General features: G+C 45.1%; 1 pseudogene; it reads right to left on the reverse strand.

The window, feature by feature from the left end:
• Positions 1–132: 132 nt before the first annotated feature.
• LOC136537878 (FBD-associated F-box protein At2g26860-like) lies at positions 133–4,156 on the reverse strand (annotated as a pseudogene).
• Positions 4,157–6,726: the final 2,570 nt, after the last annotated feature.

The following is a 6,726-nucleotide window of genomic DNA, read 5'->3' on the forward strand; positions in this document are numbered from 1 at the left end:
GCGAACAGATCAGAAATTCAGGGTTGAGGAAATAGCAGGCACTGTCATGTTCCGACTGCCAAGCTGCTGCAGCTAACAGCCATAGCCTAAGATTTGAGAGACCATCCCTACCACCCAAGCTTAAAATAATACAACCACGAAGTGCTAGCTACTAATACAAAGTCATTAAATGTGTTATCCCTTTCCCAGATGCTAAGCTGCTAAATATTAACAGCCATTGAATCTAAGCATAGACTAAAACTGATTCACACAGATCCCGTAACGCAAAACTTCAGCTAATGGATTGAACACTGCATTCTTGTAACAGAAGTATCATCACATTGCGCATCCTCACCATACTGATCATAAATCTCTCGCTTTTCAGGATCACTGAGGACCTCATAAGCCTGAGCTAGCTCCTTGAACTGAAATAAAAGCATGAAATCTTAGTTTTTCATCTCAATCAGAAATCAACAGCTCCATTCGACCATTCATACAGCCTTACAACCAAACATCACCATATTCATGCAGGTTAGGCAAAATGATCTATACATCACCACTTGTTCTATCAAACAAGAGCAAAGCACCATCATAGCATCACTAATTAAATGACAACATATGGTAAAAGTTATTCTAAAAAATCAAACCGCATTATGCCTACAGAGCAGACAAGTGACCATACTGTATATATATAAATAATCCATAAGCAGAATGTGCATATTCACATTTTTCAGGACCAGAACATTCATGGAATAAGTGAAGCACTTTTAGGATCAGAGCATTCATCTAGCATTCGAATCAGTAGAGCACACTACAGCATTCAGGTCAGAGAAACTGGATTCAGGTTAGGGAAACTGAACCAAGCATGTCCGTCGGTTCCTCAGGTAAGTTTGGCAATCAATTTCACATTTTTTTCATCAAAAGCTACCACCCTGACCATTATACTAGCAAACCAACAACAGACAGATCTAACAAGACTAAAACGGTATCAGTAAAAAAAATACTAAATCATGAATGTTCTGAATGTTGTGGGAGGACAACACTAGAATCCATAAATGAAAGGTGACTTGATTGCTTTGAAGCAATTTGGCTTTGCCTGTTGAGAACAAATCATGCAGAACTGTTCCTCTAGATGAAAGTTCCTTTTCCATGAAAGTTCTCGGGCTTGTAATATGTCTTTTTTATAATGTTATATATAGAGATAACAGCATCGACAAACTCAACTTGCCCTATCTTGACCAGTAAATGACACGCTAAGCAGACCTGAACTTTAGTTCATGAATTACAAAAGAGTTCTTTTTAAAAAATGTTAAACTGGATTTCATTTCATCATAGGGATAGTGAAAAGATGGGGCTAAACATTCGCCATTGGAAATTTTGAAGTGCTCTTTGCACATTACATCGTAGAGAGTGCAGTCATGCTTGACATGAGTACAAACAAGGCCGTGTTTCCTTGTCTAGCTTGCCTGGCAGGCAATACAAAGGAGTTGAACCCTACCGAGTTACTGTGAGACACATTAAACTATAGATACTTGATCTGGATACAAATCATTGATCTACTAATAGGCAATGACACCTTCTGTCCAGTGGTCATCACCAAATTTATCAAGTCATGAAACTTGCATATAGAAATCTCCAGCAAAACATATCAGCAAGATAAAAACTGACAGGAAGCATAAGAATGTCACCTGTTGTCATTTACAAATATTCTTCTATTCATGGATAAAGAACCCCCTCAGAACTGGATGCCATAATATGGCATTCCACATCAGGATGCTCCTTCATAATGCTACAGATCTTGTAGCCATTGTTACTTGGTGAGACGTCATCAGAAGTCAATCTCTGAAGCACTGTTGCACATTGGAGTATGATTTTTAGGAAATCAACTTCATCATCTTCTCCTTGCAAGCCATGAATTTCAACGACTTCAAGATTAGCCAAAGAGACATCTTCACTTCTCCAGTTGATAGGATGTTCACAAGGACAGTTTACTGGGCAGGGCACTCGTACCTGAAAGAAAATTGGAGTACAGGATCAACAACCAGAATACATAATTACAGGACAATTCACTACTATCTAAATTCAGTAGCCAACCAGAATACATAAGTACAGGATCAACAACCGAATGATTACCTTGTCACGTGCTAGGACCACCTTAAGCTTTTGCATAGTTGGTTGAATCCGAAGCAGACACAACATCATTGGTCCAAAAGTATGCCTCTCTGTTTCGAGATCCAGCTCTAAAACAGAAAAAGCAGTCACTGGAAGATGAGCTATCACTTGTGTAATGCTCCCTGCATCCAGAAGACCATTTGGCTGCATATCAACAAAGTGAGTGTCCAATGTTGTCAAAAGTGGAAATTGTCGTCACATGAAGAAAACCATTTGGCTGCATATAATAAGATGAATATTTTCGGTATAAATGTTTGGAAGAGAAACATAGCAAAGTAGCACACGCACATTAGCAGAACTCATTATGATCAGCGAGACGACATGGAAATCATCTAGCTCACGCTCCTTTATGCTCAGAAGGCGCCACATCTGGTCGAACCCAACAGAAACGTACGAATAAGAGCAACCCCATCTGAGTTTCTTCATCATTGGGGCCAAGAAGGACAAACTGAAGCCTTTGGCAATATCTACCTCCAGTGTCACCTCCTTAAGCACTGGGGCCGCAATGTCAATGCAGCAGATGTCATGATTATTTATCTTCAAGCCCAACTCCTCAAGCAACGGCGACTGAACAATCATAGTGTTAACATGTCTGAAATTATTAATGTTCAGGATGTTCAGGATGCGCAGACACGGGCAGAGAGAGAGCAGGGCACCAAGGTCGATGCAGCATGATTCCAGGTGAAGGCTCTCAAGCGCAGTGAACTCTCCGGACCGTGGCAACGTAATTGGGAGGCTGCCCATCCAATCAAGACTAAGGTCGGAGGTGCACTCGAAGCAAGGAAGCTCGACGACGTTAGTCTTTTGTGGGGAGGATCAATATAGAGATGATGAGTTTCTTCGGCAACACAAGTGCAGCGGCGCGGAGAAGCAAGGATATCTGGCCAGCCCAGTCTTTGCCCCAGTCCGCCATCAAATTGATCTCGAGGAGGTCCAGCGAGGGACGGGTGATCCCGGCGAGCGCAGACATGACAGGTTGGGGGTTGGCGCACCAGAACGTGAGCTCAGGAAGCTCAATCCAGAGGCCGCGCCAGCCGTGGCAGACCGCTCCGGCGCGTGCAGCTGAGCAGCTCCAGCGGCGGACCTGAGACGGATGAGAATCTCGAGAAGCAGGTCCTCAGGGAGGCCGCTGATCCTGTCCTCTGAGCTTTGCTGGGACCGGCGGCGATGGCCACCTTCTTGCTGCGCCGGCGGTGGGTACACTAAGTGACGCCCGGACCTAAGCTCCATTGTCCCGCTTAGCTGCCAAAAAAAAAAAAATGAGTGTGGAGGGTGAGAAAATTATCTGATGCATGCAGAATAAAACATAGTATACTGAAACTTTTGACAATGTGAGCAGGACGATCATCCTCTCGTCTTCACCAAGTAACTAATTTCCCCATGGGGATATTAGGTTCCCCCCTTCAATCCCCAGGAGGCCAGGAAGCAAGAAAAAAACGGGACGGAGGGGAATCGAGCGCAGAGTGAAATCTGAACCAAATCGAAAAGGATCAACAGCTACAAGTATTTGCACATCTAATCGCCATCGACAGATCAAATCATTCGAGGGAATAAGAAACCATCTCACATCTGAAGCAGATTTAGTACCTTGATCGGAGTGGGACACGGATGGATTAGGGGACGGGGACGGCGTTATTATTTCCTCGGGCGGTGCGTAGAGCCTTGGTCGGTTGCAGATGCAGCACAGTTCACCGGCGGCGGAGAGCGGGGGATATGGATGGGATGGAGACGACGACTGCACGGCGCCGTACAGGAGAGCTTGGTCGTGCTGGAGAGATGCACGGTGGCGTAGGATATGGCCACGGCCGAGGGAGGAGGGGGACGGGGGAGAGCTCGTAGCCGCGCGGAGGAGAGAGAGTGGTGGTCGAAGGGGAGAACTCCCTGCTGCCGAGGAGGAGAGATTGGCGCCGCCGGGGGAGCCCCGTGGCGGCCGGAGATGGGATGAAGACGACGACGGGACGGCGCCGCCGTACAGAGGAACGAAGGCTAGCGGGGGATTTTTACCGTTTCGGCCTGCATTTGGTTTTGGAGGAACGGCGGCAGGGGTTTTGGAATTTTTACCGTTGCTCGTCTTTGTGCCGGATCGGAAGAAGCCCCTAGGCCCAAGGGTTTTTGGTGCCAGGCCGAGGCTGCCAGCACAAGTAAAGCTAATCGGGCCCGCGGTGCGTCCCTATTTTTTACAAGCTTACATGAACCAGTCTCATCCGACGGTGACGAAATTGAATTTAGAAAGTCACCCAATGAGCGATTCTCAACTCCAGTCCGTCTAAATTTAAATTTTTTATGTTCGTTAATTAACTTACTCCCTCCGTCCCTCTGTTTTTTCTGTTTTCCGAGAAACAACTTTGACTAAATATATATTAAAAAATATTAATATTTATGATACATAATTAGTATCATTAGATAGATATTTGAATCTAGTTTTTTAATAAATTTATTTGGAGATAGAAATGTTGCACGCATTTTTTATAAATCGAGTTAAAGTTATCGGCACACAAATCATGGCAACAAATATTTAGGGATAGAGGGAGTACAAAAACTTAAACATCACTGCATCAGAATCATTAATGTATGTTTTGGACCAAGCCTCTCCTAAATTTAGGCATTCTACAAATTATTTTGGTACTCAAATGTCCTCAAAAAAAATGTTGAGCTAGAGTTGTGGGTCTGTCGACAGAATATCATCGGCAGTCCTCTGAGGGGTATCCCGCGAAGGTAGATTAATCGGCAGCGGTGCACGTAATCAATAACAAGAAGGTAGATTGATCAGCACGACGTAATACCCTACTCCTGGGATGAGGCATGCTGACCAGGAGACCCCTGCCCATCCTTATACTCTGAAGGAGTAGGGTTACAAAGAAAGTATCATAATCGGTTGTATGATAGGATTACAATATCTGTAAGAGTCCTAATAAATCATATATTGCGGTGTACGTTGACCAGTGTCGTGTGCCGCAAGTCTTGATGTCGTGGACTGGACCGTCCTTTACCGTGCGGCTCATGTCCCTCATCGTGGGTACCTGGGGTTATAACCCCCACAACTAGTCCCCGAACGTCTTGTATCCTTTAAGCAACGCCGTCTTGAACAAGTCTGACCAGTTCGACGTGAAGCCAACCAGTTTAACTGGTGATCTAAGCAGTGGAAGTCGAAGCCGACCAGTTTAACTAGTGACCTCGACGGTGAAAATCAAAGCCGACCAGTTTAACTGACGACCTAGGCGGTAAAAGTCAATGCTGACTAGTTTAACTGGTTAGGAGATCTCGGACTTAGCCAAGTAAAGCTTGCTAGAAGGATGTAAGTGACTTAAGTTAAAATTTGAAAATTCTTTCCCTTAGAAGAAGTGTAGCCACTTGGACTCCGTCAATAAGGAGGGTAAATCAAGAAATAAGAACTACATTCACCGCCAGGTGAAGTATAGTCACTTAGTCCCTGAGCCTGCTGGAAGATGAAGAATGAATCTTGTAGCAGGGTCAAAGAAAAAAGAAGTCTAAAAGCTTACCGACGTCATCTGACATGCGCGTATCAAGACCCCAGACATGCTGCCTAAGATCAGCACCCTGATCCGAACAGCATGGAGCAGCTTGATAGCACACCGATGAGACGTAGCAAGACCCGGCCGCCAAGGGAGTCCCCAGCTTAGCTGGTGACTCTTGCACGAAGAATCCAAACACCAAGGAATCCCCAGCGTAGCTGATGATGAAGCCCATGTGATGAGCAGTCCAACCAACTGGTCGACAGCGAAGTGAAAGCCGAGCAGGAGTGAGTGCGAGCAATCTGATCAGTTGGTTGGCGGTGAAGTCTGTTCGATAGGTGGTCTGACCACCCGGACGATGATCATCTTGTCCAGTCCCTAAGCGTAAGCTCGTTGACCGAACCATGCCCCTATGAAACAAATGTGTAGAATGGGTAGTACATGATGTAAAAATAAAATATATGAACTCTGGAGAAGAATCATCAATGGTGATGAATTAGCGTATGCAGCTCGACGATCAGTTGCTGTGAACACTTAGCATTATTCTGAAGACGTATTTATATTTAATATAAACCGCCTGACCAGTTAGTGTGTAGCTGAGTCTCCAGCACTAGCTAGCCTGTTAATCATAACATGGAGCGCGGAGCCCGTGTGCGTGTAGGAAGAGCAGGGCGTCGCTAAGAAGGCGCTGCCGACCACCCCTACTACAGAGGGTAGACGCTCGTGCACGTGTAGCGAGAAGCTAGAGACAGGACCGTCTTTGGAAACATCTGAGAATCAACATGACTATTCGGGGATTTGCCTTAGGCTTAACTGTATGTCATCTTTAAGATGGTATACATGAAAGAAAATTGTTTGGATAATAATCATAGAGAAAACAGCACGGAGATATATCATGGCGATATATGAAGGTTGGAGAATATTTAGAAAAATATTAAAGCATGACTTAGCTTTAGACAGATCGTCTGATCGGCGGCATATGACGTTATCTGGTCGGCGTCGACGAAATTGTCTAGCCCTTGAGCTTTTTGACGTATCGTCATGGCGGCGACCGCGGTTGTGACAGTGCTGTTCTTCGTGGCGATCATCATTGCAACGTGGC

Source organism: Miscanthus floridulus, chromosome 2, assembly GCF_019320115.1.
Source record: "Miscanthus floridulus cultivar M001 chromosome 2, ASM1932011v1, whole genome shotgun sequence".
In the NCBI taxonomy this organism is placed as follows: Eukaryota; Viridiplantae; Streptophyta; class Magnoliopsida; order Poales; family Poaceae; genus Miscanthus; species Miscanthus floridulus.